The 11,756-nt window shown below is 38.7% G+C and overlaps 1 pseudogene; it reads right to left on the bottom strand.

Moving 5' to 3' along the window:
• Positions 1-1,223: 1,223 nt before the first annotated feature.
• On the bottom strand, positions 1,224-4,648 carry LOC125607911 (annotated as a pseudogene).
• Between the last annotated feature and the right edge of the window lie 7,108 nt (positions 4,649-11,756).

Here is an 11,756-nt window from a genome sequence, read left to right as displayed (position 1 = left end):
CGGTTACGACGGAATTACCACCCGAAAAATCCTCGGAGATCGTATTTCCGAAAAAGATAGTAAAAAGAAAGATGTAACTTTCGTAAAATGTAACCAAAAACGAAGTTTTTGCGAAGAAGTATCCTTGAAGATTCAAACCAAACAAATCAAGCTTGGTCGTTGCGTAATTACCGCGCATACACGCCGTCCGGTCGCTACGTAGCAACCAAGTCCGGGCCGATATCGGCCGCTACATAGCGACCGAACGTCCGACCCATTCGGTCGCTGCGTAACGACCGAGCTCGAGCCAAAGCTCGGTCGCTACATAGCGACCGAGCGCTCGTCCCGCTCGGTCGCTACGTAGCGACCGAGCCGAAGCTCGGTCGCTACGTAGTGACCGAGCGCTCGTCCCGCGCGGTCGCTACGTAGCGACCGAGCTCGGTCAAGCTCGGTCGCTACGTAGCGACCGAGCGCTCGTCCCGCTCGGTCGCTACGTAGCAACCGGGCTCGAGCCAAAGTTCGGTTGCTGTGTAGTGATTGAACCCTTCCGAACATCGACAGACATCAATCCATGCATTCTCGTCAAACCATCAAATGCTATCTCCCGAAGACCGTAGCAAGCTCAGTGTATGTTTTCGCTATTCTAAATCATCGATCAAACTTTGCGAATTAAAAACCGCGGAAAGTTCGTTCTTTATCGAAAGAATTCGTAGTAAACGTGTCGAGTCGGAAGACGGCCCAAAGGGACCTAAAACACGACTCGAGGCCCATCCTACGATTTCTTAACCAAAAGCCCGTAAACCACAGCACGGTTTACGCTTGGTCCACAAGGAAGGATAAATGTCAAGTTTCCGCGGATAAACACGGAAGTTTTGAAGATAATTGTGAAGATCGGGAAAAATGGAATATCTCAATTTTTATGCTATGACGGCTTAAGGGCAGAAGAGTAAACGCGTAAACCGACCTTGGAGCTAGTATATAAGGAGTCCTAGGCGAGGAGCATGAAGAGAAAACTTTTTCAGAGCAAACTTAGCACTTAGAGCAATTTAGGCAATTTTCCGTTTTTTGTTATTTCGAGCTGCGACTCAATTAGGTTTAGCCGTCTTAGGGTTGCTAGAACTAGGAATCTCGCCGACAGCTCTCGAGTCCAGGCTTATACCTTGTTGTAAACGCTCATACGCAAATTCGGAATAAGATCTTCTTTGCTCTCTTTTTCGATTTCTTATACTTTATCGTTGTTATTCTCGTATTCTGATTGCTTGACGTGTGGTAATTAGCAGATATCCGGGTCCTCTGGGAAATTAGGGTTTTCCTAGTTTCCTTATTTAAACGGAAATCGACAGTGCGAATTTCGGTTCCCACACTTGCCATAGCGAAAGATCATTTTTACTAGAAATTGCCATATAAGAATTGACAAATTTATTAATATTAAGTATAAACATTCCATTGTAGAAATATCTAAATCCAACAAATACACCATATTTCAATAATATGTACTTCGGATTCATATAGTTTTTTTAAAACCACATTATTTAAAACACAACCAGATACTAAGTTTTTTTTTCTAATTTTGGGTACATGAAGTACATCCTTGAGATCAAGATTTTACAGAACTAAATTCTAACAGCACTTTGCCACAATCTAAGATAGGGGCAGTTGACTCGTTTCCCATATGAAGTACGGATCCATCTTGAACTTGCTCATATATAGTGAACCATTCACGATCCCTGCAAAAATGTGTTGTTGCACCCGAGTCAATCCACCATGCCGCTTTATCATCCTACACATAAAAGGCCTCATACATCTTTGATACATGATTCGCATCAGAATATGATTGAAAATTAGAGATTTGACCTTAACCTTGGTCCTTAGACCCTTTTCCCAAATGGTTTTGTATTGTTTTGCTCTTATCCTTTCCTGCTCGGCAATCACGGCTTAAGTACCAGCCTCATTATTTTTGGGTTTTCCTTACTCTTGTGCCCTTAGAGATTCTTCTATGCGCAAATGGTTGTCAAGTTGTACAAAAGACACCTCTTCCTTTTGTGTGTGTTTATCATGTGTTTAAAGTCTCACCATAAAGGTGATAACTTATCGATGATACTCAATACTGAGATGGATTTGTCCATCTTTATGGTGTGTTGCGCAAATTGACGTAGTATACAAAGGAATTCATTGTTTCTCCATAACTGGCCTGGAATCAGACATCTTACAATGATTAAAATTACTAACAAGGAACTTCTTACTAGAAGCATCCTCAGCCATGTACTTCGATTATAATGCATCCCACAACTCTTTTGCGTATTTGACATTATGATAAACATCAAAGAGAGGATCTGATATACCTTTGGGAATATGGCCACGGCATACGTAATAGTTGTTTTCCATTTAAGTTGCCTCCTTGTCTCATCCAAATACTCGTTCTCAGCATCCTTCAACACATTAGGCATGTGCAAGCTTAGAACATACACTAAATTCAGATTTGTGAGGAGAAAATGCATCTTCTTTTGCAATCTTCGAAAGTCAACTCCCTCAAACTTATCTAACTTTCCAAACTTCGATGTCATCTCTCGCACAAACACACCAGTCATAATTCACAAGAAAATACACTTTAAGATTGTTTGTTAAGTTGGGTTGTAAATAAAAAAGTTGTGAATTATATATTTGGATAATAAATGGGATAATAATTTAATCGCCACGCTTTCTTTAAAGAGTGTTTCGACCCTATTCCAAGCCTTGGGTTACACAAAATTCCTTTGTAGGATAAGACAATCAAAATCTCACTCTTGTTCTAGGCTAAGATACAAGAGAAACAAATAGAGCTTTAGTGTTTATATGTGTTTCTTCAACGTCGTTGATAATTTTTGAACAATGAATCTCTCTCTCTCTCTCTCTCTCTCTCTCTCTCTCTCTCTCTCTCTCTCTCTCTCTCTCTCTCTCTCTCTCTCTCTCTCTCTCTCTCTCTCTCTCTCTCTCTCTCTCTCTCTCTCTCACACACACACACACACACACACACACTATTAGTTTATGATTTTTCTATATCCATTTGTCAGTGTCTACATCTCCTTATATAGAGAGTGAAGAGTTGCAACTAATAGTTGCAATGGTTAAACCAAAAGTTGCAAACATTAACGAAGAGTTACAATGGTTAATCACCAAAGATTGCAATCATCAATATGGTTATTACCAAAGGTTGTAATCATCAATAGTTGCAAGCTTTCATTTATATAGTTGCAATTGTTCATATAAACAATTGCAACAGTTCATATAAAAATTTGCACCCATTTACTTAAATATATAATAGTTATCCCATGTTCTTTCTCTTTTTCGTGTTCACCCATTCCCATCTTTCATAATGATGAGAGAAAAAAGAAAATTTATATTGATTTTCATAGGAACGTTTCAATGTAAGGGCATCATCAACGATAAGTCTCTCACATAGTCTCTTAACATATTTATATTAATTTCTAGTGAAAATTTAGTTGAGTAATTAAAATTTAAAGTAAAAAGATAAATCATGCAATAAATGAAAGACACATGGCAGATGATTTATTAGAGACAACGAGAAAGTACTTAAAAAAGGGATGATTCTCATTATTTTCCTTCCCCCTCTCATACTATTCTTTTTAATACTAATGTAGCTAGAGACTCATGTCAAAAAGTAACCACTGCTAGTGCTCTAAGCTTTGGTCTTTAGATTGGCTTTGTTTCTCGATCCCGGTCTTATTTTTAGGTTAAAGCTCCGACTAGTTTTGGGTTTAAGTTCCGCATTGTTTGAACTTTTTTATTTATTGTTTGCTTGATTCTTTTTAATTAGTTGTGTAAATTCGTCGCTCTCCTTATGGATTATCCTTTGAGTGTAGTTTCTCCAAGTTCAGAGATTCAAAATGTTTCAGACTTATTTTAGTGGAGTACAAAAAAATGGATCTTCTCGTCGTGTTATAATAGTCATCCGACAAGTCCTTTTGTAACACCCGAATCTGGGCTTCTGAGCCTCTTATGATCTGCGGCCTTACACTAATGCAATTCAACTATTTGTTCATTTTTAAGACCAATATTTTCTATGTCATTTTCCATCAATTGAGGTTTAGTTCAATCGCTGAATACATGTATAAAGAAAAGGTAAATCGGTTTCTTTATTAATCATAAAATGATATTCAATACATATGTTAAGTTGCACTATAGGCTATCATATTCCTAATTATATCTACCCACACACCACACAACTTCATGTTGATTGAGTCTTCACGGACCCTTAGTTTTGCGGGATCAGCCTCAGATCCTGAAACCATAAACCATTCACTCAACCATAATCTGATATCCTAACGGTTGATTCTAACAATGCATGGTTTGGTTCCTCTAACTAATCATAAACCTCTACTAAATCATTCAGAAAACAATAGGCCAAGCCCAGACCATGTCTAAGCCCAACCCCAAACCAAAACTACTTGAACCACATATTCGGATCGCCCATGATCTAACCCGACCACACGGTTGGGATCTAGGATCGATCGGCCATCCTATAAGTCCGGCCCATAGGAACATGGACCCTCTTACCTGATCCGTCCCAAGGCCTGGATCCATGTAACCTAGTCAGGTCATAACCCATTCTGTTTGCCTTGCAACCGATCGGACCTTGCAACGCTATACCGCGGTCAGACCAACCACCCATGCATCCAACCGATGGCCAAGGATCGTGTGTGGCTGAACCGGCTTAGGCCTTGCTTTAACACCAACAAACCCACTTGTGCCTTTTTACATATTGACAGAAAGAGAAGAAGGAAAATTAATTGAAATAAGAATAGAGGAGGGCGGATGTACCCATAACTGATCAGACTGCCCGACCAAACTGGCCGATTGTCTAGTCCGATGAATCGCTGGTCACATCCCGTACCATGGAACCACGCTCACGCGTCCCCACTTGTTTCTCCTTGCTTGTGCCTTTAATTCTTAACATGTTTCTCTCTCCCACACGATCACCCTCGCCGGAGAAGTAAATACCACCACAATCATCCTCTCTTTGGCCGATCTCTCTCTCTCTCTCACTCACTCTCTCTCTCTCTCTCTCTCTCTCTCTCGGTATTTCTCTCTGTTTTTACTCTGAAACTGATGCCTAAAATCGACTCCAGGACCCCCAATATATAGAAGAAGGGTTTGCCAACTGCCTTGGGCGATTGGGCACAACATGCTAGGCGAATATGTACGACTTGGTGGGCGAATGGATGCAACCTGAACCACTCCCCCCCCCCCCCCATCGCCTATAACCGCCTGTAACCACTCCCTGTTGGGCGATATTCAGGCCTAACCGGTTACGCAAGTCCCCAAGGTCTGACCCAAGGCTCCACCAGCACATAGCCAACCTAGACTGACCAACCTGCCTGACCATGGTCCGGACCAAGACGTGAAGACTCGGCCAGCTGAGTGAGCTGACTCCCAGCTAACCCAGCTGAGTGAGCTAGTAGTCTAGCTAGTTGAGCTGGCTTAACATGGACCGATTTAGACTGAGCTTAACCGAACTTTGCCTAGCTGGTCGAGCTTCCTGTCTGCATCGCGCAGTTACCGTATAACTCGTCCAACTCCCTTATCTTCATTTTCATTTGTGTTTGGTTAAGTCTCAGCCTCCTCATGCACTTAACCTTTTATTTTGGCCATGGAACACTTGCCTTTTAGTCACACGACTGGCTAGTACGTTTCCTTTAACCATGACACCTCCCGATGATCCTATCTAGGATCGGGGATGTTACAAATTATGTTTCAGTTTAATGTGGTTCAATTATGCAATGAATCAGATTCAAATCTATTCATGACCTAAGGAGAAGATTTGATGTAGCTATTTGGTGGATTTGATTAAGAAGTTTCAAGCTTTCTTTGAAAGCGATGAAGTATTTGGAAAGAAATATTGATAGATGCAATAGTGAAATATGTGGAGGAGATTTCGTCTTTCCCAAAAGCATCACATGAAGATGTGAAGGATCCAAAAAACACATGAAAATTATTGATATTGTTGCATCTGTGTGTCTTAAATATCTGTGCACCAGTAAAAGCCCAGCACTCGTAGGTCGGACAAAGGCGCAAGGAAGATAAACTCGCTATCAAGGTTGAAATCTGGGGATGCGGGGGCCGTAGGCCCCCGTGGTACGGTATGCCTTCCATTAGGAAATTTACTTTTTCTAGATAAGTATGTATTCCTAAAAGAAAAAGGAAATCGGATTTTTTGAGGCTGCTATAAATATGGGTCTAAGGGTTTGTAAGATTATTCATTCACAAAATAATAAGAAACCCTAAATGGGTATTTGCCTCAATACGTTTTGTTCTCTATTGTCTTCTTGCTTAATTTAAGGCTGTTCACAACAACTGGTATCAGAACTTTAGGTTACGAAAACCCTAAAGAATGACCGGAGGTAGTTCTCTCAAGTTCGACGTTCCGAGATTCTATGGGAAGGGAAACTTTGGTCTATGGCAATGGCGAGTTAAGGATTTGCTTATGCAGCAAGGATGAAGAAGGCTTTGTTCGAGTCGAAACCGGAAGCGTTCGTCTCAACTATTCGACTTTGCTTATCGGATGACATAACACATCAGGTGATGGACCTCAGAACTTGTAAATAGATGTGGGATAAGTTGGAAAAGATGTATATGTCGAAATCATTATCTAGCCAACTATACCTCAAGCAGAGGTTGTTTGGTTTGAAGATGTCTGAGAACGGAGATCTAGTCGCACACGTCAACAACTTCAATCAAATCATCGAGGATCTGGTACGTGTGGATGTGAAGATTGAGGACGAAGATCATGCCATGATCTTGTTGTGTTCTCTGCCTCCTCAATATTAGACGTTGCCAACAGCTCTAACAGTCGACAAAACGACTACAAAGCTTGAGAATGTTTCTGCCGTATTACTCTCTCATCATGAGAGAAGGCAGAATACTGGGGTGGGTGACAACTCTCAAAGTGACGGATTATATGTCGGTCATGATAGAGGAAGGCAGCAGGGGAAGCAGCAGGATGGTACTAGCAGGAAAAGATCAAAGTAAAAGTTCGAGAAGAAGATAGTCTGCTATAGGTGTGGCAAGCCTAGTCACTATAGGAGAGACTGTCCCGAAAAAGGGCAGAATTCGAAGGCGACAACGAACTCTGCAAACATAGTTCATTAGAATGATGACTCAGAAGGATCAGCTGATTCGGATATGCTTGCTGTTACGTCAGGTGATCACTCGGATTCCTGGATATTGGATACATGCACTTCATTCCACATGACTCCTAACAAGGAGTGGTTTGAAACATACAAGTTTGGAAACATGGGCTCTGTTCGACTTGCGGATGACAAAGTATGTGGTGTTGTGGGCATTGGACAAGTCAAGTTTCAGATATACCAGTCATGAAGAAGAATCTAATATCTCTTGGGATGCTACATAGAAACGGCTTCAAGTTCAAATCTGATGATGGTGAAGTGTTGAAGGTTTTCAAAGGTTCTATGATGGTGATGAAGGCACATATGACAGCTGGAAGCGTATATCGGTTGATAGGGAACGTGGCAGTACGTGGTGCCGCAGCTGCAGTTTCTGAGTCAGATTGTACAACTTTGTGGCATATGCGTATGGGTCACATTGGCGAACACGGTTTGAAAGAACTCCTGAGAAGGGGTCTTCTGGACGGGTTAAAGGACTGCAAGATGGAGTTTTGCAAGTTCTGTATGATGGGAAAACAGTCTAAGGTATCTTTTAAGACGGGTCAACACACGACAAAAGGTCTTATTGACTATGCCATTCTGATGTGTGGGGGCCAACTCGGGTGCAGTCATTGGGAGGATCAAGATACTTCGTTTTATTCATCAATGACTTCTCTAGGATGGTTTGGGTGTACTTCATGAAGCAGAAATCTGAGGTGTTCGAAAACTTCAAGATTTGGAAAGCTGAAGTTGAAAATCAACCGGAGAGAAAGATGAAGTACTTGAGATCGGATAGTGGCACAGAGTATACTGATGGGAAGTTCCAGAAGTTCTTTGAGGAGCATGGTATTCAGAGGCACTTTACAGTGCGTAAAACACCTCAGCAAAACGGTGTTAGTGAAAGAATGAACCGTTCGATTGCAGAGAAAACAAGGTGTTTGAGGTTGAATGTAGGGTTATCAAAACAGTTCTGGGCGGAAGCAGTAAACATGGCAGTCTATCTCATCAATAGATCGCCAAGGAGTTCCTTAGGAGGGAAGGTCTCAGAAGAGGTATGGACTGGGGTAGATATTGATTTATCAAACTTGAGGATATTTGGATGTCCAGCTTACATACTAGTTTTGGGAGACGAAAGATCAAAGCTGGATTTGAGATCCAAGAAGTGCATCTTTCTAGGCTTTGAGAAAGGTATTAAAGGGTTCAAGTTATGGGATCCTGAGGCAAGGAAGAGGATGTTTAGTCGAGATGTGGTCTTTGACGAGCAGTATATGGTGCAGCGGGCGATATCAGACCGAGTGCATGTGACCATTGAGACTATCACAGATTCTGAAGCTACTCAGGAGGAGTCTGGTGGGGATAAACCAGATGAAGTTAGTGATGAGCGGTCTGTGGAAGTAGTGCAGAAAGAAGCTCAACATGGAACTGAGGAGAGTTTGGCTTCTAGGAGACCTAAACGTGCAACAAAGGCTCCAGTGAGATTCGGGTTTGAAGACATGGTCAATTATGCTTTTATATCGAGATGGATGATCCTACCAGCTATCGAGAAGCTATTAATAGGGATGAGAGGGAGGAATGGATTGGATCTATGACGGAAGAGGCGGAAAGTCTGGATAAAAACCAGACTTGGGATCTTGTGGAGTTACCTGAAGGGAAGAGAGCAATTGGTTGCAAGTGGATCTATAAGAAGAAGGAAGGGATGTCTGTGAAAGAACCTAAGAAGTTCAAGTCTAGAGTGGTGGCAAAAGGAGGATACTCGACACTACAGGAAATGTGGGTATTAATAGCTGGCATTAAACGCTATTAGTTCGTTTTAATAGCGTTCCCTAAAACGCTCTGACAGCACCCGTTATCGTAGGTCCGACCCTTTTGATAGCGGATCTATTGTATGCTATATACTTAAGTAAATAACGATAACATTGACAGCGCCCGTTATCGTAGGTCCAACCCTTTTGATAGCGGATCTGTTGTATGCTATATAGTTAAGTAAATAACGATAGCGTTATTATCTATGCAATTATTAATAGTTATAATAACGTGATATAAATGTTATTAAAACTAATCAATCTGATTTTTAGTAATAGCATTTTGTCATCCATTTTACTGATTTGGCTTTTTTAATTGTAGCGTTTTTATTCCATTTAATTTTATAAATACAATTTAATTTAGAAAAACAAAAATGAAATTGCAAATTTTACATTAAACATGAAAAGTTTACAAATACACTTCCTTCCAAATGTATCAAGTTCAACAAACACCAACAACACAAATTTCCCCATGATCATAACACCAACAATGTTTCCTTGTCATCAAAAGCTTTTTATTGATCTCTAAAGAACAGAAACTAACCTCATCAGAATCTTCCTCAGACGAATCTGAACTGCTTGCAGCTTGGCAGCAACAGGAACGGCCTTCTTGGAACCGGACATCTCCTTGAGAAGCCTCTGGAAGGCCTAGTCTGATTGGCTTCGAGTCATCCCGACCACTGTGGTATGCGCTGGTGAAGGTACAGATTCCGGTGAAGAAACTTCCGGGAAAGCGAAGAGGTGACGACGCCCATCGCGAAAGAGAGGAGCATTCTGGCGGCTGCGATGGAAATCACTTTTTGGCTGGTGCGGCGGAGAGATTTCAGATCAATCTCGAGCAGGTCCGTCTTAAAGTAAACATGGACCCTGTACAAACTCATTATCTTAAACCAATTTTAGGGTTCATATTGATCAAATATAAAAAAAATGGACATTTTCACAATTGTTTTCTAAATTTAGGGCCCTAAATACACAAAGAAAAATTTAAAAAATAGTTGGGGCCCTGTGCATAAGAACTCCTAGCACACGGTCAAAGACGGGTCTGATCTCGAGGCCGACGAGGAAGAGGAAGAGGAAGAGAAGGAGGCCGAGGTTTGCTAAGGCGTCGAGCACAGCTTTACCCAATCGCCTCTCTCTCTTTCTCTCTCTCAAACACAAGATCTGTTCTCAGAAAATAATTGAAAAAAAAAACAAATCTCAAGCGTTGATTCAGTATGATCTAATGGTGCAGATGGTGATCCGCGCCAAACCAATATAAAACAAAGGTGAAGATAGATAGGAGATTGATTTTGGACCTTTGATTTAAAAATCAATCAATGGCTTAGAAAAACAGTACATATTATCTTTTATTTATTTATAATAATTGTTAATCTATTTAAGCTTTAAATAATTTCATATCATAATTTAAAATTTTTAATCTGTATTTTGTATTTAAATTTTCAAATTGTGTGATTGATTAAAAATTAAGATTTAATGTTTTATGTGATAGGTTAATATGAGGTATGTAGTTTGGAGTTTAGGGATTGAAATTATATTATGAATATACTGGTTTTATTTAGATTTTATAGTTTTTATAATTTTATAATTTAGTATAAATAAGTGTTATAAATTCAAAATGTTATGATTTAATACTTTTTGTATAGAGTTTGGAATATGATATAGGGTTTGGAGTTATAAGTAGGGCTAGGGGTATATGTAGGGTTTGTATTATAATGTTTAAAGTTGAATATTTCTGTATGATATATAATCTGAGTGTTTGGATTAAAATGTTTAAAGTTGAAGATTTATATATATAATAGAATTTAAGATATAGGGTTTGATATATGTAGTTAGGGTTTAGAACTTAAGGTGAAAAATGTTCTTTTTTTTCTAATATATTATTAGTGTTGGATTTTCTTTTTATCATTTTATTTTTTGTGTTATCTTTAGATTTTATGATGAGATATTAAAAATTTAGAGCTTACTCAAATTTTATTCATTAATTATTGTTTTTAAAATCAATAATAAATATAACTCGCTCTAATAAAACACAAGTAAATCATTAATAAATATAATTTGGACGTGATATAGTTTTCTATAGTTTTCCATTAAAAATTTAAAACACACAAAGTCAATACATGAAAATGTGTATTGAAATCTCATCCACTTTCTACATACGAACTTTGATAAGAGCATCTCCAAAAATGAACTCTATTTTGAAGTTTTCAAAACTCTATATTTGAAGTTTAAAGATGTTATTCTCCAAAAGCAAAACTTCAAACTCAATTTCAAAACTATTTGTATTTTATAATATGGTCCTTATATTTTTCATAACTAATTTGAATTCACAAAACTTTTGTAAATAACTAGGACATATATAAATATATTACAAGAACATTAATTAATAAAATATTATATTAAAATATAATTTTTTTTTAAAAATAACTTAATTAATATTAAACTTCAAGCAAAATACCATATTATTCCATAAAGTGATTTTCGTAATGATATATGATATACTAGTGCATTTCGAAGTAAAAATGGCTCTCCTATTTTTAATTTGTAGATTAAAGATAAAAATTGTTGAAATGAGTGATATTAATACTTGTAAATACATTAGATTAGAACAAGAAAGTAAAAGAGAAACATAAAATATTGCTAAAAGACTAACTTTTATCGATGATATTAATACGCGTGAATATATTCAATATGAATAAGAAAGAATTGTACGAAAATACATCATCAACAATAACAACAACCACCATCTTCAGTTACACAAAAAAAAAGGGGTTTTTGCCAAAACTAACCTACAACTTGATTTTAAACCCAAACCTAT

Source organism: Brassica napus, chromosome A1 (genome assembly GCF_020379485.1).
Source record: "Brassica napus cultivar Da-Ae chromosome A1, Da-Ae, whole genome shotgun sequence".
Classification (NCBI taxonomy): domain Eukaryota; kingdom Viridiplantae; phylum Streptophyta; class Magnoliopsida; order Brassicales; family Brassicaceae; genus Brassica; species Brassica napus.
Note: the sequence above shows the minus strand (reverse complement) of the source record. Positions and strands in the feature narration are given on the sequence as shown.